Source organism: Ranitomeya imitator, chromosome 7 (genome assembly GCF_032444005.1).
Source record: "Ranitomeya imitator isolate aRanImi1 chromosome 7, aRanImi1.pri, whole genome shotgun sequence".
Classification (NCBI taxonomy): domain Eukaryota; kingdom Metazoa; phylum Chordata; class Amphibia; order Anura; family Dendrobatidae; genus Ranitomeya; species Ranitomeya imitator.
In genome coordinates this window covers 184,594,876-184,617,111 of record NC_091288.1, presented here as the reverse complement: position 1 = coordinate 184,617,111, position 22,236 = coordinate 184,594,876, and the positions used below count along the sequence as shown (strand labels likewise).

General features: G+C 46.9%; 1 protein-coding gene and 1 pseudogene across 1 annotated transcript in view; one reads left to right on the top strand and one right to left on the bottom strand.

Annotated features, from left to right (window-relative positions):
- The window catches only part of LOC138645814 (zinc finger protein 84-like), a 56,495-nt gene extending 53,358 nt beyond the window's left edge, over nt 1–3,137 (bottom strand). Inside the window, exon 1 of the mRNA XM_069735337.1 lies at nt 3,093–3,137. The gene's annotated coding sequence lies outside the window, so the exon portion shown is untranslated. The remainder of the gene's footprint in view (nt 1–3,092) is intronic.
- Nucleotides 1–22,236, top strand: part of LOC138645820 (zinc finger protein 850-like) — a 146,562-nt pseudogene that overhangs the window by 17,898 nt on the left and 106,428 nt on the right.

The window sequence follows — 22,236 nt, the reverse complement described above, 5'->3', positions numbered from 1 at the left end:
AAATAACTCCCACACCCCGAAATTATTGGTCTTCCAGGTGGATTAACTTGATCTTTGTGGACCTTTGGTAACAGATACAATGTTGGTATAGTAGGTTCCCCAACTTGAAGAGCTAAGTATAAATCCTTAGATATCACTTCCCCCTCATGGGCCTCACGTAATATGCATAAAAGTTCACCCTGGAATTTCAGTAAAGGATTAAATGTCATTTTTTTGTAACATGTCCTGTCACTCAACTGACGATGAGCCTCTCCTTCATATAAACATTTAGGCCAAACTACCACGTTCCCACCCTTGTCAGCAGGTTTAATTATCACATCAGTTAACCTCTGCAAATTGTGTAGGGCACTTTTTTCTTTTGTACTCAAGTTATCATGTTGTGGAAACTCAGGAATTTTATCAAATGCCCTGCTTACTGTTTTCACAAATATATCAATTGTGGAACATGCTGACAAGGGTGGGAACTTACGTGATTTTCGGACGAATTGAAGATGGAATCTTACCTCCCATAGGTTCATTATGCTCCTGAGCCAGTTCCTCAAGGGTAGCTAGTGCCTCCTGTTCCGCCTCTGTAGGAAACAACCGCAATGTATCCTCATTATGAAAATGTTTTTTAAACATAAGTTTCCTTGCAAACAAATGTAGGTCCTTAATGGCCTCAAATTTATCAAATTTGGCAGTTGGACAAAACATTAAACCCCTCTGAAGGACATCAATCTCAGTCACAGACAATACATGTGTACTTAAATTAATCACCTTCAGATTGCCGCCAAAGCTTTCCGATGTTTGACCAAAATTTCGTTTCGCTGGTGTATAACGTGGTTCGCGTTTTCGTTTTGGAGTTGAGGCTATTGTTGCAAAACCAGAGGCGGAAGAGGAGGCACCAGACATATTTCCCACAGTCACATTGGAGGAGGCAGAGGGATTCCGACTACGACCATCTTCATATGTGTTGTTCTTCCTCCATCTATAAATTCTTCCCATAGAAAAGTCCTTCTGATCTCTGACTAATTTCTTTGTCTGGTTATCTCGTATCTCCTTGATCCACTGATCCATATCTTTTTCAAGTTGACTATCGATAGCTGAGGACTGGTCACTCGGTAAACAAGATTTGGCCTTAATAAACATTTCATCCAATAACTTATCAACCTCCAATAAATTTTTTGAATGATATTTCACCAATAATTCCATGAGTTGTTTCGATGCCATATTGCACACCTCTTCCCACTTTTTAATGAATTCTTCATCATTCACTGGGATTTTACACTAATTATTTTTATCACGGCTTTGTGGACAAATTGTGCAATATTGGGTTTGCCTGTTTTCTACTATTTGTAGAAGTCCTGCATTACGCACAGAATTATCTGTTCTTATATGAGATTTTTTATATGATTTTTATATTATGTACTGTCATTAAATTACAATTTAATAAAATATATTGAGATATCTATCCTGGTTTGGGTATTTCCTGGTGGTCCATATGGGGAGTGATTGAGGTTTCTTTAAAATACAACTTGCCTAATAATTATGCACACAGTGGATGGATGCGACCTCTCATTCATTATTACCTTCAACTGTATCGGAATCCAGGATGCTGAACAGGTGAAGGAGTGATGCCGAGGAGGGATTGGTGCGAACATCGTGGGCCAAATATAATCACCATGCCGGACAGATTTGGCCCACAGGCCAGAGTTTGACATACCGTATTTTTCGCTTTATAAGACGCACCTGATTATAAGACGCGCCCCCAAATTTGGTCAAGAAAAAGAGAAAAAAATAATTTTATCCTAAATGGGGGTCTGTCTTATAATGCCAGTGTCCATCTTACAAATCATATATATGTCCCTCATCCTGGTATCTATATAACCCCCATCCTGGCATATGGCCCCCCCCCTGTGCTGGCACATTGCCCCCCTGTGCTGCTGGCACACTTCCCCCCTGTGCTGCTGGCACACTGCCCTCCCATCTCATCCTGGACATGGTCCCCCCATCACTATAAGCCCCTGCTGGCACGCACATGCCCCCCTCTATATGGCATGCACATGGCCCCCCAGTCACTAAATGCCCCCTGCAGGCACGCACATGGCCCCCCAGTCACTACATGCCCCCCTGCAGGCACACACATGGCCCCCCCAGTCACTACATGCCCCCCTGCAGGCACACACATGGCCCCGCAGTCACTACATGCCCCCCTGCAGACACACATATGTCCCCCCAGTCACTACATGCCCCCCTGCAGGCACACACATGGCCCCGCAGTCACTACATGCCCCCCTGCAGGCACGCACATGGCCCCCCAGTCACTACATGCCCCCCTGCAGGCACACACATGGCCCCACAATCACTACATGCCCCCCTGCAGGCACACACATGGCCCCGCAGTCACTACATGCCCCCCTGCAGGCACACACATGGCCCCCCCAGTCACTACATGCCCCCCTGCAGGCACACACATGGCCCCGCAGTCACTACATGCCCCCCTGCAGGCACACACATGGCCCCGCAGTCACTACATGCCCCCCTGCAGGCACACACATGGCCCCGCAGTCACTACATGCCCCCCTGCAGGCACACACATGCCCCCCAGTCACTACATGCCCCCCAGTCACTACATGCTCCCCTGCAGGTACACACATGCCCCCCAGTCACTACATGGCCCCTGCAGGCACACACATGCCCCCCAGTCACTACATGCTCCCCTGCAGGCACACACATGCCCCCCAGTCACTACATGCCCCCCAGTCACTACATGCTCCCCTGCAGGTACACACATGCCCCCCAGTCACTACATGGCCCCTGCAGGCACACACATGCCCCCCAGTCACTACATGCTCCCCTGCAGGTACACACATGCCCCCCAGTCACTACATGGCCCCTGCAGGCACACACATGCCCCCCGTCACTACATGGCCCCTGCAGGCACACACATGCCCCCCGTCACTACATGCCCCCCTGCAGGTACACACATGCCCCCCTGCAGGCACACACATGCCCCCCGTCACTACATGCCCCCTGCTGGCAGGCACATAGCCCCCCCAGTCACTACATGCCCCCCTGCAGGCAGGAACATGATAAAATAACAAACACTTAACTCATCTTGTGATGATGGCTCCGTGCTCCCAGCTCCTCGGTTTCACTTCCTGTTTCCCAGACATCAGATCATGTGACCTGGCCACACAGTGATGATATCACTGTGCTGTGCTGATCACATGATTGAATGTGGCATAGACACGGGAAGAGCCACGGGAGCACTGAGCCTTCATTAGAAGGTGAGTTAAGTGTTTATTTTATCATGTGCCTGCCGACTGGGAGGCTATGTGTGCCTGCAGGGGGGCATATTCATGATGGGAGGGGGGGAGTGCAGGCACATGTAATATGCGCTGCTCCCCTGTCAACCAACTAGGTGCTGCTTCAGCAGGGAGGTGATGGACAGCGAGTGCAGTGAATATTACATGAAGCTAATGAGCGGGAGCATGAGACCTCCTGCTGTCTCTGCAGCCAGCCCACTCCAGCCCCCTGATACCACTTCAGAGCCGCCCCCCCCCCCCCTCCTTTACAGCACAGCACACAGATTTGGATTATAAGACACACACCCCACTTTCCCCCAAAATTTGGGGGAACAGAAGTGCGTCTTATAATCCGAAAAATACGGTATGTGGTTCAAACCATACTGGGCTTCATGTAAATATTAAAAAATGGGTGGAGAACTTTTCTGACATGACATTCATGAATGCCATAAAAAGAAAAAATGCTTCCAACCTCACAAAAAATAGCATGTATCCCAAAAATACATCTCCTGACAAAACATTGCTTAAATAATGCAAAAATAAAACTGCTAGTGCATTTAACCCCTTAATATGACTTTTTTTTACTGACCTGAGATATAAGAGACTAGCATCCCCATACAGGTGACAATCCAGCAGCTGTCGGCTGTCCACTATAGCTGACCACTTGCTGTATCAGCCACGATCAGTGTTGGCACCGTCCATATCTGTTTAACCCCTTAGATGCTGCTGTCAATAGTGACTACATCGTATAAATGGTTAACAGATTGCATGTAGAAAAGCCGCGGAGACACCATCACGTGTTTCTCAACGCAAGCAATAAATAGCCAGGTCTTTCACCGGGAAGGAACAACCACGGGAAGGGCAGCATCCATAAAGGAAAACCACCTATGCCAAAACATGGTATCCATCCACAGACAGCTGTTTCGGGGTATTTGATGTTTTCAAAATTGTATCACTTTTGGGGGTTTTCCAATATACTGGACCCCCAAAGTCACTTCAAATCTGGATATCTCCCTGAAAGAAAAAAAAATTGTAAATTTCCATGAAAAAAATTAAAAATTTCTGCTACATTTTTAAACCTAAAAGGCTAACAAAATAAAATAACATTTTACAAATGGTGCCGATGTAAAGCAGACATGAGGGAAATGTTATTTATTAATGTTTTTCTGTGGTATGACAATCTGGATTAACGGAATAATCATTCAAAGTTTGAAAATGGCTATTTTTTTACATTTTTGTCAAATATGTATTATTTTTTATAAATAAACAGAAAACGTATCAACCTAAATTTATAATTATTATAAATTATAATGTGCCACTAAAAAAGTCTCAAAATCAGTGGGAATTGTTGAAGCATTCCAGTTATTACCCCATAAAGTGACATTGGTCAGAATTCAAAAATTTGGCCCAGTCACTAAGGGGTTAATGAAGGAAATGACTTTTTATAGGAGGCGGAGATGTCGGCATCTTTTGGCGGTTCAGGTGCCCCGTGAGCTTGTGGTAAAAGCCTCCATCTAGAACATTCCATGTGAGTTTTCCTTCCGTCTGTGACTTTTACATTATTACTTTCACAGCTTTGACATCCAGGCAAATATCTGAAGAATATCAAAGCTGAAGCCATAATGGAGAAAGGAGAAAATGATGTGCGGGATCATGAGTGGTGCAAAGAGGACGTTCCTACAGGTAACTGCGCCAGTGAGGAGTCACCACTAAATAAAGCAGAGAATAGTCACATTCTCCTCGTTGACCGGACTGGACAATTGAAGTTTTATGTTATGTGTTTTCTCAGCTTTTTTGGCCATAGATTTCCCTATTCAGCTAAAATACAGATTATATAGTGCTGACAATGCAATGGTGCAATATGTAATAAGACCGGTTGTGTATCTATAATATAGATTTAAGAATAGACTGGGATGATAGATCATCAAAGACGCATGACAAACCTCACTGGCAAAGTATCTAGTTTAGTGTTTTACATCATATCCGTCATGGTTCTGGTGCCAGGATTAATATATAACCTAAGTAACCTATTTGATATACTGCACTAGCTGGAGATTAAAAAAACCTATTTTATGACAATTGTCTCAGTGTCACAGCCAGGAGTAGATTATAAGAGAAAGCAGAGAATTGCCTGGGTTTATCCAGCTTTATATTTGCTCCATGGCCATGACTTCCTAATACACCACCTAGTCGCACTGACATCTGAGCATTTCCCTAGGTACAAGTAACACAATATGAGCAAGTCCTGCACTCTGTCACATGGAAGATGGGGTGCCAGTGGTCGACGTGTAGTGTTCACTGAAGAATAGATATGACTAGTTAGTTAATAGATATGTGGTTAGTTATAGCAAATTACAATGTTTATATTGCACATAAAAACATTTCACATCATATACTCAACACTAGAGATTTGCAACACAAATTAACTAAACGATTACCCAAGTACTGATAGTATTTTATTTTCAACTCATTCAAGAGCCTTTTGGATAAACAACATTTTTGTTTTTTCCTTCCGGTGCAAAGATGAACAGATTTTTGGCAGTTCCAACTCCTGAACAGGCCACGTAAAGTTGGCCATGAGAAAAGAATGGAGATTGCAAATTGATCCATACTACTTTCAAGGACTGTCCCTGAGCCTTGTTAATGGACATTGCAAATGCCAGTCCAACAGGAAACTGAAGGTGTTTAAAAGCAAAGGGCAAATCAGATGGAATGAGTGGAATTCTTGGAATGAAAAGGTCATCTCCTTTGGCACATCCTGTTGCTGAGCTGTGTATCTAATCCTATCTTATGTGATACCGTCTGCTGGGCTGTGTATCTAATTCTGTCTTGTGTTATACTGTCTGCTGAGCCGTGTATCTAATCCTGTGTGATACTGGGCTGTGTATCTAATTATATCCTGTGTTACTGTCTGCTGAGCCGTGTATCTAATCCTATCCTGTTTGTTACTGTCTGCTGAGCCGTGTATCTAATCCTATCCTGTGTGTGTGTCGGCACAGTAACATAGTAACATAGTAACATAGTAACATAGTTAGTAAGGCCGAAAAAAGACATTTGTCCATCCAGTTCAGCCTATATTCCATCATAATAAATCCCCAGATCTACGTCCTTCTACAGAACCTAATTGTATGATACAATATTGTTCTGCTCCAGGAAGACATCCAGGCCTCTCTTGAACCCCTCGACTGAGTTCGCCATCACCACCTCCTCAGGCAAGCAATTCCAGATTCTCACTGCCCTAACAGTAAAGAATCCTCTTCTATGTTGGTGGAAAAACCTTCTCTCCTCCAGACGCAAAGAATGCCCCCTTGTGCCCGTCACCTTCCTTGGTATAAACAGATCCTCAGCGAGATATTTGTATTGTCCCCTTATATACTTATACATGGTTATTAGATCGCCCCTCAGTCGTCTTTTTTCTAGACTAAATAATCCTAATTTCGCTAATCTATCTGGGTATTGTAGTTCTCCCATCCCCTTTATTAATTTTGTTGCCCTCCTTTGTACTCTCTCTAGTTCCATTATATCCTTCCTGAGCACCGGTGCCCAAAACTGGACACAGTACTCCATGTGCGGTCTAACTAGGGATTTGTACAGAGGCAGTATAATGCTCTCATCATGTGTATCCAGACCTCTTTTAATGCACCCCATGATCCTGTTTGCCTTGGCAGCTGCTGCCTGGCACTGGCTGCTCCAGGTAAGTTTATCATTAACTAGGATCCCCAAGTCCTTCTCCCTGTCAGATTTACCCAGTGGTTTCCCATTCAGTGTGTAATGGTGACATTGATTCCTTCTTCCCATGTGTATAACCTTACATTTATCATTGTTAAACCTCATCTGCCACCTTTCAGCCCAAGTTTCCAACTTATCCAGATCCATCTGCAGCAGAATACTATCTTCACTTGTATTAACTGCTTTACATAGTTTTGTATCATCTGCAAATATCGATATTTTACTGTGTAAACCTTCTACCAGATCATTAATGAATATGTTGAAGAGAACAGGTCCCAATACTGACCCCTGCGGTACCCCACTGGTCACAGCGACCCAGTTAGAGACTATACCATTTATAACCACCCTCTGCTTTCTATCACTAAGCCAGTTACTAACCCATTTACACACAATTTCCCCCAGACCAAGCATTCTCATTTTGTGTACCAACCTCTTGTGCGGCACGGTATCAAACGCTTTGGAAAAATCGAGATATACCACGTCCAATGACTCACCGTGGTCCAGCCTATAGCTTACCTCTTCATAAAAACTGATTAGATTGGTTTGACAGGAGCGATTTCTCATAAACCCATGCTGATATGGAGTTAAACAGTTATTCTCATTGAGATAATCCAGAATAACATCCCTCAGAAACCCTTCAAATATTTTACCAACAATAGAGGTTAGACTTACTGGCCTATAATTTCCAGGTTCACTTTTAGAGCCCTTTTTGAATATTGGCACCACATTTGCTATGCGCCAATCATGCGGAACAGACCCTGTCGCTATAGAGTCCCTAAAAATAAGAAATAATGGTTTATCTATTACATTACTTAGTTCTCTTAGTACTCGTGGGTGTATGCCATCCGGACCCGGAGATTTATCTATTTTAATCTTATTTAGCCGGTTTCGCACCTCTTCTTGGGTTAGATTGGTGACCCTTAATATAGGGTTTTCATTGTTTCTTGGGATTTCACCTAGCATTTCATTTTCCACCGTGAATACCGTGGAGAAGAAGGTGTTTAATATGTTAGCTTTTTCCTCGTCATCTACAACCAATCTTTCCTCACTATTTTTTAAGGGGCCTACATTTTCAGTTTTTATTCTTTTACTATTGATATAGTTGAAGAACAGTTTGGGATTAGTTTTACTCTCCTTAGCAATGTGCTTCTCTGTTTCCTTTTTGGCAGCTTTAATTAGTTTTTTAGATAAAGTATTTTTCTCCCTATAGTTTTTTAGAGCTTCAATGGTGCCATCCTGCTTTAGTAGTGCAAATGCTTTCTTTTTACTGTTAATTGCCTGTCTTACTTCTTTGTTTAGCCACATTGGGTTTTTCCTATTTCTAGTCCTTTTATTCCCACAAGGTATAAACCGCTTACACTGCCTATTTAGGATGTTCTTAAACATTTCCCATTTATTATCTGTATTCTTATTTCTGAGGATATTGTCCCAGTCTACCAGATTAAGGGCATCTCTAAGCTGGTCAAACTTTGCCTTCCTAAAGTTCAGTGTTTTTGTGACTCCCTGACAAGTCCCCCTAGTGAAAGACAGGTGAAACTGTACAATATTGTGGTCGCTATTTCCTAGATGCCCGACCACCTGCAGATTTGTTATTCTGTCAGGTCTATTAGATAGTATTAGGTCTAAAAGTGCTGCTCCTCTGGTTGGATTCTGCACCAATTGTGAAAGATAATTTTTCTTGGTTATTAGCAGAAACCTGTTGCCTTTATGGGTTTCACAGGTTTCTGTTTCCCAGTTAATATCCGGGTAGTTAAAGTCCCCCATAACCAGGACCTCATTATGGGTTGCAGCTTCATCTATCTGCTTTAGAAGTAGACTTTCCATGGTTTCTGTTATATTTGGGGGTTTGTAACAGACCCCAATGAGAATTTTGTTACCATTTTTCCCTCCATGAATTTCGACCCATATGGACTCGACATCCTCATTTCCTTCGCTAATATCCTCCCTTAAAGTGGACTTTAGACAAGACTTTACATAGAGACAAACCCCTCCTCCTCTCCGATTTTTACGATCCTTTCTAAACAGACTGTAACCCTGTAAGTTAACTGCCCAGTCATAGCTTTCATCTAACCATGTCTCGGTTATTCCCACTATGTCAAAGTTACCTGTAGATATTTCTGCTTCTAGTTCTTCCATCTTGTTTGTCAGGCTTCTGGCGTTTGCAAGCATGCAGTTTAGAGGATTTTGTTTTGTTCCAATCTCCTCGCTGTGGATTGTTTTAGAAATGTTCTTACCTCCCTTCTGAGTATGTTTTCCTGGATCTTCTTTGTTCAAGTCTAATGTTTTTCTTCCCGTCCCCTCTTCTTCTAGTTTAACGCCCTCCTGATGAGTGTAGCGAGTCTTCTGGCGAATGTGTGTTTCCCAGGTTTGTTGAGGTGTAGTCCGTCTCTGGCGAGGAGTCCATCGTACAAGTAATTCACACCGTGGTCCAGGAATCCGAATCCTTGTTGTCTGCACCATCGTCTTAGCCAGTTGTTTGCATCAAGGATCCTGTTCCATCTCCTGGTGCCATGCCCGTCTACTGGAAGGATAGAAGAAAAAACTACCTGTGCATCCAGTTCCTTTACTTTCTTCCCCAACTCTTCAAAGTCTTTGCAGATTGTCGGTAGGTCCTTCCTTGCCGTGTCATTGGTGCCAACATGTATCAGAAGAAATGGGTGGACATCCTTGGAGTTGAAGAGCTTTGGTATCCTATCGGTCACATCCTTGATCATTGCACCTGGAAGGCAGCATACTTCTCTTGCAGTTATGTCCGGTCTGCAGATGGCTGCTTCTGTGCCTCTCAGTAGTGAGTCTCCCACCACTACCACTCTTCGTTGCTTCTTGGCTGTACTTTTTGCTGTCACTTGTTGCTGTGTGTCCTTTTCTTTTTTGCTTGCTGGTATTGCTTCATCCTTAGGTGTGCCATCTTCATCCTCTACAAAGATTTGATATCGGTTCTTCAGTTGTGTGGTTGGTGATTTCTCCATGGTCTTCTTGCTTCTTTTGGTCACATGCTTCCACTCATCTGCTTTTGGAGGTTCTCTGACACTTTTTTCACCTTCTGTGACCAGTAGAGATGCTTCTGTTCTGTCTAGAAAGTCTTCATTCTCTTTGATGAGTTTCAAAGTTGCTATTCTTTCTTCCAGACCCCGCACCTTTTCTTCTAAAAGGGCCACTAGTCTACACTTCTGACAGGTGAAATTTAATTCTTCTTCTGGTCGATCTGTGAACATGTAGCACATGCTGCAGCTCACCATGTAGGTTGTCACATCTGCCATGTTGCTCCTAGATCCTGCTGAGTTGCTGTGTGTTTTCCTTCTTGTGTAATCTACTCAGCCAAGCTCTCTTGCAATAATGTCCTACAGGCAAAAATCACGGCGCGCGGTTTGGTGATTCTTTCCAAGCAGCTGGTCCCGGCTGTACCCAACGATCTTCTAGCTTAGGGAGACTCTTCGCTTTCCCAGAAGGCACCTGGAATATGCAAATTAGCCTCCTCAAGCTTGAATCCCTGGTTTGGTGATTCTTTCCAAGCAGCTGGTCCCGGCTGTACCCAACGATCTTCTAGCTTAGGGAGACTCTTCGCTTTCCCAGAAGGCACCTGGAATATGCAAATTAGCCTCCTCAAGCTTGAATCCCTGGTTTACAGTAATAAATTTACAGAAGAACGATAACACCATAGAAATGATAAGAATAATAGGCCTCAGTTACCACAACTGTCTACAAGGACAACTGTTGCTCATAGCAACCAATCACAGCTCAGCTTCTTATAAACTGCTCTGGTGAAATAAAAGGTGCTTAGTGATTGGTTGTCATGTGGAGTGGGCGTGGCTGATACACACACACTTAGTGATTGGTTGCCCACTCACACACACACGTGCACACACATACTGTACATGCATGTACTCATCTATAATATAACACGGGGAGCGTCACTCTGTCCCACCACTTTATAGACTGCGCAAGCACAAGCGCCTGCGCAGTCTGGAGCCCAGAGTGATGCAGCCCTGAAGATTGCGGTATGCGTAAGCACTGAACCCATACCACGATCTCCAACGGAGAAGCAGAGACGTTCCAGGAGGGTGAGTATTCTATATTCACCTGTCCCCATTCCACCGCTGCGCGCCGCTCCGTCTTCCGGGTCCTCTGGCTGTGATGTTCAGGTCAGAGGACGCAATGACGTGGATAGTGCGCGCCCTCTGACAGAACAGTCACAGCCAGAGGACCCGGAAGACGGAGCAGCGCGCAGCGGTGGAACGGGGACAGGTGAATATAGCAAGTGTCAGGGGCCTCAGCCAGCGACGGCTCCGGCACCTGACCCCCATAGTGCGCCGGTGTCCCCGCCTGCTCAGGCACTCGGCGTACAGCAACGATAGGTGAGTATATCTTTTTTTTAATCGCAGCAGCATATAGGGCATATAATACTATGGAACATCTTATGGGGGCCATCACCCTTTATGGAGCAGCATACGAGGCATATGGATGGGAGCAGCACAGGACAGGATGGGGGCGCAGGATGGGAGCAGCACATGAGAGGATGGGGGCACAGGATGGGAGCAGCATATGACAGGATCGAGGGGCAGGATGGGAACAGCATATGACAGGATGGGGGCGCAGGATGGGAGCAGCACATGACACCATGGGGCGCAGGATGGGAGCAGCACATTACAGAATGGGGGCGCAGGATGGGAGCAGCTCATGACAGGATGGGGCGCAGAATGGGAGCAGCATATGACGGCATGGGGGCGCAGGATGGGAGCAGTGTTATGTAGGCAATCCAGTGACACAGTGTGCCAGCAATCAGAGCACATACAGTGATCTGACAATAACCCAAAAACAATAGAACGAGCTCTGAGACGTGGAATCTCTGTAGACCGCAATACCTGAACCTATCCTAAACACAACTAAAGGCAGCTGTGGATTGCGCCTGACACTACCTATGCAACTCGGCACAGCCTGAGGAGCTGACTAGCCTGAAGATAGAAAAACAAGCCTGACTTGCCTCAGAGAAATACCCCAAAGGAAAAGGCAGCCCCCCACATATAATGACTGTTAGCAAGATGAAAAGACAAACGTAGGGATGAAATAGATTCAGCAAAGTGAGGCCCGATATTCTAGATAGAGCGAGGATAGCAAAGAGAACTTTGCAGTCTACAAAAAACCCTAAAGCAAAAAACCACGCAAAGGGGGCAAAAAGACCCACCGTGCCGAACTAACGGCACGGTGGTACACCCTTTGCGTCTCAGAGCTTCCAGCAAAAACGAATAAACAAGCTGGACAGAAAAAGTAGAAACAAAAGCAAAGAAGCACTTATCTAAGCAGAGCAGCAGGCCACAGGAAAGATCCAGAAGCTCAGATCCAACACTGGAACATTGACAAGGAGCAAGGAAGACAGAATCAGGTGGAGTTAAATAACAAAGCAGCCAACGAGCTCACCAGAACACCTGAGGGAGGAAGCTCAGAAGCTGCAGTACCACTTGTGACCACAGGAGTGAATTCAGCCACAGAATTCACAACAGTACCCCCCCCCCTTGAGGAGGGGTCACCGAACCCTCACCAGAGCCCCCAGGCCGACCAGGATGAGCCACATGAAAGGCACGAACAAGATCTGGAGCATGGACATCAGAGGCAAAAACCCAGGAATTATCTTCCTGAGCATAACCCTTCCATTTAACCAGATACTGGAGTTTCCGTCTAGAAACACGAGAATCCAAAATTTTCTCCACAATATACTCCAATTCCCCCTCCACCAAAACCGGGGCAGGAGGCTCAACAAATGGAACCATAGGTGCCACGTATCTCCGCAACAACGACCTATGGAATACATTATGTATGGAAAAGGAGTCTGGGAGGGTCAGACGAAAAGACACAGGATTGAGAATCTCAGAAATCCTATACGGACCAATAAAACGAGGTTTAAATTTAGGAGAGGAAACCTTCATAGGAATATGACGAGAAGATAACCAAACCAGATCCCCAACACGAAGTCGGTGACCCACACGGCGTCTGCGATTAGCGAAAAGTTGAGCCTTCTCCTGGGACAAGGTCAAATTGTCCACTACCTGAGTCCAGATCTGCTGCAACCTGTCCACCACAGAATCCACACCAGGACAGTCCGAAGACTCAACCTGTCCTGAAGAGAAACGAGGATGGAACCCAGAATTGCAGAAAAATGGAGAGACCAAGGTAGCCGAGCTGGCCCGATTATTAAGGGCGAACTCAGCCAACGGCAAAAAGGACACCCAATCATCCTGGTCTGCAGAAACAAAACATCTCAGATATGTTTCCAAGGTCTGATTGGTTCGTTCGGTCTGGCCATTAGTCTGAGGATGGAAAGCCGAGGAAAAAGATAGGTCAATGCCCATCCTACCACAAAAGGCTCGCCAAAACCTTGAAACAAACTGGGAACCTCTGTCAGAAACAATATTCTCAGGAATGCCATGCAAACGAACCACATGCTGGAAGAACAAAGGCACCAAATCAGAGGAGGAAGGCAATTTAACCAAGGGCACCAGATGGACCATTTTAGAAAAGCGATCACAGACCACCCAAATGACTGACATCTTTTGAGAAACGGGAAGGTCAGAAATGAAATCCATCGAAATATGTGTCCAAGGCCTCTTTGGGACCGGCAAGGGCAAAAGCAACCCACTGGCACGTGAACAGCAGGGCTTAGCCCTAGCACAAATCCCACAGGACTGCACAAAAGTACGTACATCCCGTGACAGAGATGGCCACCAGAAGGATCTAGCCACTAACTCTCTGGTACCAAAGATTCCAGGATGACCAGCCAACACCGAACAATGAAGTTCAGAGATAACTTTACTAGTCCACCTATCAGGGACGAACAGTTTCTCCGCCGGACAACGATCAGGTTTATTCGCCTGAAATTTTTGCAACACTCGCCGCAAATCAGGGGAGATGGCAGACACAATGACTCCTTCCTTGAGGATACTCGCCGGCTCAGATGAACCCGGAGAGTCGGGCACAAAACTCCTAGACAGAGCATCCGCCTTCACATTTTTAGAGCCCGGAAGGTACGAAATCACAAAATCGAAGCGGGCAAAAAATAACGACCAACGGGCCTGTCTAGGATTCAAGCGCTTGGCAGACTCGAGATAAGTAAGGTTCTTATGATCAGTCAATACCACCACGCGATGCTTAGCTCCTTCAAGCCAATGACGCCATTCCTCGAATGCCCACTTCATGGCCAGCAACTCTCGGTTGCCCACATCATAATTACGCTCAGCAGCCGAAAACTTCCTGGAAAAGAAAGCACATGGTTTCAACACTGAGCAACCAGAACCTCTCTGTGACAAAACCGCCCCTGCTCCAATCTCAGAAGCATCAACCTCGACCTGGAACGGAAGAGAAACATCTGGTTGACACAACACAGGGGCAGAACAAAAACGATGCTTTAACTCCTGAAAAGCTTCCACAGCAGCAGAAGACCAATTAACCAAATCAGCACCCTTCTTGGTCAAATCGGTCAATGGTTTGGCAATGCTAGAAAAATTACAGATGAAGCGACGATAAAAATTAGCAAAGCCCAGGAACTTTTGCAGACTTTTCAGAGATGTCGGCTGAGTCCAATCCTGGATGGCTTGGACCTTAACCGGATCCATCTCGATAGTAGAAGGGGAAAAGATGAACCCCAAAAATGAAACTTTCTGCACACCGAAGAGACACTTTGATCCCTTCACAAACAAAGAATTAGCACGCAGGACCTGGAAAACCATTCTGACCTGCTTCACATGAGAGTCCCAGTCATCTGAGAAGATCAAAATGTCATCCAAGTAAACAATCAGGAATTTATCCAGATACTCACGGAAGATGTCATGCATAAAAGACTGAAACACAGATGGAGCATTGGCAAGTCCGAACGGCATCACTAGATACTCAAATGACCCTCGGGCGTATTAAATGCAGTTTTCCATTCATCTCCTTGCCTGATTCTCACCAGATTATACGCACCACGAAGATCTATCTTAGTGAACCAACTAGCCCCCTTAATCCGAGCAAACAAGTCAGATAACAATGGCAAGGGATACTGAAATTTAACAGTGATCTTATTAAGAAGGCGGTAATCAATACACGGTCTCAGCGAACCATCCTTCTTGGCTACAAAAAAGAACCCTGCTCCCAGTGGTGATGACGATGGGCGAATATGTCCCTTCTCCAGGGATTCCTTCACATAACTGCGCATAGCGGCGTGTTCAGGCACGGATAAATTAAATAATCGACCTTTAGGGAATTTACTACCAGGAATCAAATTGATAGCACAATCACAATCCCTATGCGGAGGTAGGGCATCGGACTTGGGCTCTTCAAATACATCCTGATAATCAGACAAGAACTCTGGGACCTCAGAAGGAGTGGATGACGAAATAGACAAAAATGGAACATCACCATGTACCCCCTGACAACCCCAGCTGGATACCGACATAGAGTTCCAATCCAATACTGGATTATGGGTTTGCAGCCATGGCAACCCCAACACGACCACATCATGCAGATTATGTAGCACCAGAAAGCGAATAACTTCCTGATGTGCAGGAGCCATGCACATGGTCAGCTGGGTCCAGTACTGAGGTTTATTCTTGGCCAAAGGTGTAGCATCAATTCCTCTCAACGGAATAGGACACCGCAAAGGCTCCAAGAAAAACTCACAACGTTTAGCATAATCCAAATCCATCAGATTCAGGGCAGCGCCTGAATCCACAAACGCCATGACAGAATACGATGACAAAGAGCATATCAAGGTAATGGACAGAAGGAATTTGGATTGTACAGTACCAATGACGGCAGACCTATCGAACCGCTTAGTGCGCTTAGGACAATCAGAAATAGCATGAGTGGAATCACTACAGTAGAAACACAGACCATTCAGACGTCTGTGTTCTTGCCGTTCAACTCTGGTCATAGTCCTATCGCACTGCATAGGCTCAGGTTTAATCTTAGACAATACCGCCAAATGGTGCACAGATTTACGCTCGCGCAAGCGTCGACCGATCTGAATGGCCAAAGACATAGACTCATTCAAACCAGCAGGCATAGGAAACCCCACCATGACATCCTTAAGAGCCTCAGAGAGACCCTTTCTGAACAAAGCTGCCAGCGCAGATTCATTCCACAGAGTGAGTACTGACCACTTCCTAAATTTCTGACAATATACTTCTATATCATCCTGGCCCTGGCACAAAGCCAGCAAATTTTTCTCAGCCTGATCCACTGAATTAGGCTCATCGTAAAGTAATCCGAGCGCCAGGAAAAACGCATTGACATTACTCAATGCAGGGTCTCCTGGCGCAAGAGAAAATGCCCAGTCCTGAGGGTCGCCGCGCAAAAAAGAAATAATAATCAAAACCTGTTGAATAGGATTACCAGAAGAATGAGGTTTCAAGGCCAGAAATAGCTTACAATTATTTTTGAAATTAAGAAACTTAGTTCTATCACCAAAAAACAAATCAGGAATAGGAATTCTTGGTTCTAACATAGATTTCTGATCAATAGTATCTTGAATCCTTTGTACATTTGTAACGAGATTATCCATTGAAGAGCACAGACCCTGAATATCCATGTCCACACCTGTGTCCTGAAACACCCAAATGTCTAGGGGAAAAAAAAGACTGAACACAGAGCTGAGAAAAAAAAATGATGTCAGAACTTCTTTTTTCCCTCTATTGAGAATCATTAGGTTGGCTCCTTGTACTGTTATGTAGGCAATCCAGTGACACAGTGTGCCAGCAATCAGAGCACATACAGTGATCTGACAATAACCCAAAAACAATAGAACGAGCTCTGAGACGTGGAATCTCTGTAGACCGCAATACCTGAACCTATCCTAAACACAACTAAAGGCAGCTGTGGATTGCGCCTGACACTACCTATGCAACTCGGCACAGCCTGAGGAGCTGACTAGCCTGAAGATAGAAAAACAAGCCTGACTTGCCTCAGAGAAATACCCCAAAGGAAAAGGCAGCCCCCCACATATAATGGCTGTTAGCAAGATGAAAAGACAAACGTAGGGATGAAATAGATTCAGCAAAGTGAGGCCCGATATTCTAGATAGAGCGAGGATAGCAAAGAGAACTTTGCAGTCTACAAAAAACCCTAAAGCAAAAAACCACGCAAAGGGGGCAAAAAGACCCACCGTGCCGAACTAACGGCACGGCGGTACACCCTTTGCGTCTCAGAGCTTCCAGCAAAAACGAATAAACAAGCTGGACAGAAAAAGTAGAAACAAAAGCAAAGAAGCACTTATCTAAGCAGAGCAGCAGGCCACAGGAAAGATCCAGAAGCTCAGATCCAACACTGGAACATTGACAAGGAGCAAGGAAGACAGAATCAGGTGGAGTTAAATAACAAAGCAGCCAACGAGCTCACCAGAACACCTGAGGGAGGAAGCTCAGAAGCTGCAGTACCACTTGTGACCACAGGAGTGAATTCAGCCACAGAATTCACAACAGAGCAGCATATGACAAGCGGGCACAGGATGGGAGTAGCACATGACAGGATGAGGGCGCAGTATGGGAGCAGCACATTACAGAATGGGGCACAGGAAGAGAGCAGCACATGACAGGATGGGGGCGCAGGATGGGATCAGCACATTACAAGATGGGGGCGCAGGATGGGAGCAGTACATGACAGGATGGGGGCACAGGAAGGGAGCAGCATATGAGAGCATGGGGGCGCAGGATGGGAGCAGCATATGACAGGATCGAGGCGCAGGATGGGAACAGCATATGACAGGATGGGGGTGCAGGATGGGAGCAGCACATTACAGAATGGGGGCGCAGGATGGGAGCAGCTCATGACAGGATGGGGCGCAGAATGGGAGCAGCATATGATGGCATGGGGGCGCAGGATGGGAGCAGCATATGACAAGCGGGCACAGGATGGGAGTAGCACATAACAGGATGGGGGCGCAGTATGGGAGCAGCACATTACAGAATGGGGCACAGGATGAGAGCAGCACATGACAGGATGGGGGCGCAGGATGGGATCAGCACATTACAAGATGGGCGCAGGATGGGAGCAGCACATCACAGAATGAGGGCGAAGGACGGGAGCAGCATATGACAGCATGGGGGCACAGGATGGGAGCAGCACATGACAGGATGGGGCACAGGATGAGAGCAGCACATGACAATGGGGGCGCAGGATGGGAGCAGCACATGAGAGAACGGGGGCGCAGGATGGGAGCAGCACATGACAAAACGGGGGTGCAGGTTGAGAGCAGCACATGACAGAATGGGGCGCAGGATTGGAGCAGCACATGACAGAACGGGGGCGCAGGATGGGAGCAGCACATTACAGAAGGGGGGCGCAGGATGGGAGCAGCTCATGACAGGATGGGGCGCAGAATGGGAGCAGCATATGACGGCATGGTGGCGTAGGATGGGAGCAGCATGTGACAAGCGGGCACAGGATGGGAGTAGCACATAACAGGATGGGGGCGCAGTATGGGAGCAGCACATTACAGAATGGGGCACAGGATGAGAGCAGCACATGACAGGATTGGGGCGCAGGATGGGATCAGCACATTACAAGATGGGGGCGCAGGATGGGAGCAGCACATCACAGAATGAGGGCGAAGGACGGGAGCAGCATATGACAGCATGGGGGCACAGGATCGGGGCACAGGATGGGAGCAGCATATGACAGAACGGGGGTGCAGGTTGAGAGCAGCACATAACAGAATGGGGCGCAGGATGGGAGCAGCACATGACAGAACGGGGGTGCAGGATGGGAGCAGCACATAACAGAACGGGGGCGCAGGATGGGAGCAGCACATGACAGGATGGGGGCGCAGGATGGCAGCAGTACATGAGAGAACGGGGGCTCAGGATGGGAGCAGCACATGACAGGATGGGGGCGCAGGATGGGAGCAGCACATGACAGGATGGGGGCGCAGGAAGGGAGCAGCACATGACAGGATGGGGGTGCAGGATGGGAGCAGCACATGGCAGAACGGGGCGCAGGATGGGAGCAGCACATGACAGAACGGGGGTGCAGGATGAGATCAGCATATGACAGAACGGGGGAGCAGGATGGGAGCAGCACATGACAGGATGGGGCACAGGATGAGAGCAGCACATGACAATGGGGGCGCAGGATGGGAGCAGCACATGAGAGAACTGGGGCGCAGGATGGGAGCAGCACATGACAAAACGGGGGTGCAGATTGAGAGCAGCACATGACAGAATGGGGGCGCAGGATTGGAGCAGCACATGACAGAACGGGGGCGCAGGATGGGAGCAGCACATTACAGAAGGGGGGCGCAGGATGGGAGCAGCATATGACGGCATGGGGGCGTAGGATGGGAGCAGCATATGACAAGCGGGCACAGGATGGGAGTAGCACATAACAGGATGGGGGCGCAGTATGGGAGCAGCACATTACAGAATGGGGCACAGGATGAGAGCAGCACATGACAGGATTGGGGCGCAGGATGGGATCAGCACATTACAAGATGGGGGCGCAGGATGGGAGCAGCACATCACAGAATGAGGGCGAAGGACGGGAGCAGCATATGACAGCATGGGGGCACAGGATCGGGGCACAGGATGGGAGCAGCATATGACAGAACGGGGGTGCAGGATGGGAGCAGCACATCACAGAATGAGGGCGAAGGACGGGAGCAGCATATGACAGCATGGGGGCACAGGATCGGGGCACAGGATGGGAGCAGCATATGACAGAACGGGGGTGCAGGATGGGAGCAGCACATCACAGAATGAGGGCGAAGGACGGGAGCAGCATATGACAGCATGGGGGCACAGGATCGGGGTGCAGGATGGGAGCAGCACATAACAGAACGGGGGCGCAGGATGGGAGCAGCACATGACAGGATGGGGGCGCAGGATGGCAGCAGTACATGAGAACGGGGGCTCAGGATGGGAGCAGCACATGACAGGATGGGGGCGCAGGATGGGAGCAGCACATGACAGGATGGGGGCGCAGGAAGGGAGCAGCACATGACAGGATGGGGGTGCAGGATGGGAGCAGCACATGGCAGAACGGGGCGCAGGATGGGAGCAGCACATGACAGAACGGAGGTGCAGGATGAGATCAGCATATGACAGAACGGGGGAGCAGGATGGGAGCAGCACATGACAGGATGGGGGCGCAGGATGAGAGTAGAACATGACAGGATGGGGGTGCAGGATGGGAGCAGCACATGACATGATGGGGGCACAGGATGGGAGCAGCACATGACAGGATGGGGGCGCAGGATGGGATCAGCACATACCAGAATGGGGGCACAGGATGAGTTCAGCACATACCAGAATGGAGGTGCAGGATGGGAGCACCACATGACAGCATGGGGGCGCAGGAAGGGAGCACCACATGACAGGATGGGGGCGCAGGATGGAAGCACCACATGCCAGAATGGGGTGTAGGATGCGAGCAGCACATACCAGAATGGGGGCATAGGATAGGAACAGCACATGACAGCATGGGGGCGCAGGATGGGAGCACCACATGACAATGGGGGCGGAGGATGGGAGCACATGATAGGATGGGGGCGCAGGATGGGAGCACCACATGACAGGATTGGGGTGCAGGATGGGAGCACATGACAGGATGAGGGCTCAGGAAGAGAGTAGCACATGACAAGATGGAGGCGCACAAAACAGAATGAGGGCTGCACATGACAGGATGGGGCGCAAGATGGTAACAGCACATACCAGGATGGAGACCATATCCCAATATAAATGCTCGACACCCGGGCGTAGAACAGGTTCAATAGCTAGTTTTTATATATATATATATATATATACTGTATATATATATAGATTTCCACAGCACACACCAGAGGATGCAATATGGAAACCAATTATGCTTTATTATTCTAAAACAGTCCAGACCACAGACATAGACATGTAATTATATATGTTAGTTTAGACATTACTTGTACCTGAGTCTGCTGACCGCACTGTCTCTGAAATCCACCATAGCCATGAGGGTTCGGCAAAGCATTCATCTATTTTCTATGGGGGGAGAGAACAAAGCTGCTCCCATATCATGAATCAGTGCTTGTTACAGGTCAATATCTGCCTGTGTAAATGAAGCCCTAAAGATAACATATCAGCTACAAAAATGCTATGGGTATATTGTTAATCAGTAGGTAAATAGTATTTAAAGCATGTTAGGCTGTTTTACTGGGAGAGCGGCTACCAGGAGAAATTGAAATATGTTCCTTGTAGCTACTCGCTCAACCCCTTACTGACATTGAGTGTAATGGTACTCCAATGTCAGTATCTCTCCCTTTGATGTTGACTCCGGAAGTGAGCCAAAATCTTTCCTGGGACATGTCAGCTGTTTTGACAGGCTGATGTGTGCCTGCAATTGCTGCGGATGGAATCGCAATTCTCCCGCTTCTATTAGCTAGTTAAATTCTGCTGTCAGACTCTGACAGCGGCATTTAAATCGCGCTTCCTTCAATCGTGCCAGAAATACGCACACCGGTGACCCCTGTCACATGATTGGGGGTCACCAGTTCGTCGGCATGACAACCAGAGGTCTCCTGGAGACCTCTTTGGTTGTCAGTGTCGGATTACTGTGAGCGCCACTCAGTGGTCGGCGCTCATAACAAGTCAGTAATTCAGCTACATAGAGGCAAACTGATCATGTAGAAGAGCCGATCGGGTTGTGGCCGCTTCTAGCGTCTCATGGAGACTATTGAAGCATGCTAAAATTAAAAAGAAAAATGTTTTTAAAATTATATAAAAAAAAGTTCAAATCAGCCACCTTTTGCCCCATTCAAGATAAAACAATAAAAAAAAATCAAACCTACACATATTTGGTATCGCCGAATTCAGAATCCCCCGATCTATCAATAAAAAGAATTAACCTGATCGCTAAACGGTGTGGCGCGAAAAAAAATCAAAATGCCAGAATTACGGTTTTTTGGTTGCCGCGACATTGTATTAAAATGCAATAACGGGCGATCAAAAGAACGTATCTGCCCCAAAATGGCATCATTAAAAATATCAGCTCGGCACACAAAAAATAAGCCCACACCCAACCCCAGATCACAAAAAATGGAGACGCTACGGGTATAGGAAAAAATTTTTAACAATGTTTGGAAAACATTTTCACGAAGTGTGGGATTGCACTTTTTTTGCAATTTCACCGCACTTGGAATTTTTTTCCTACTACACAACATGGTAAAACCACTGGTGTCGTTCAAAGGTAAAACTCATCCTGCAAAAAACAAGCCCTCACACGGCCA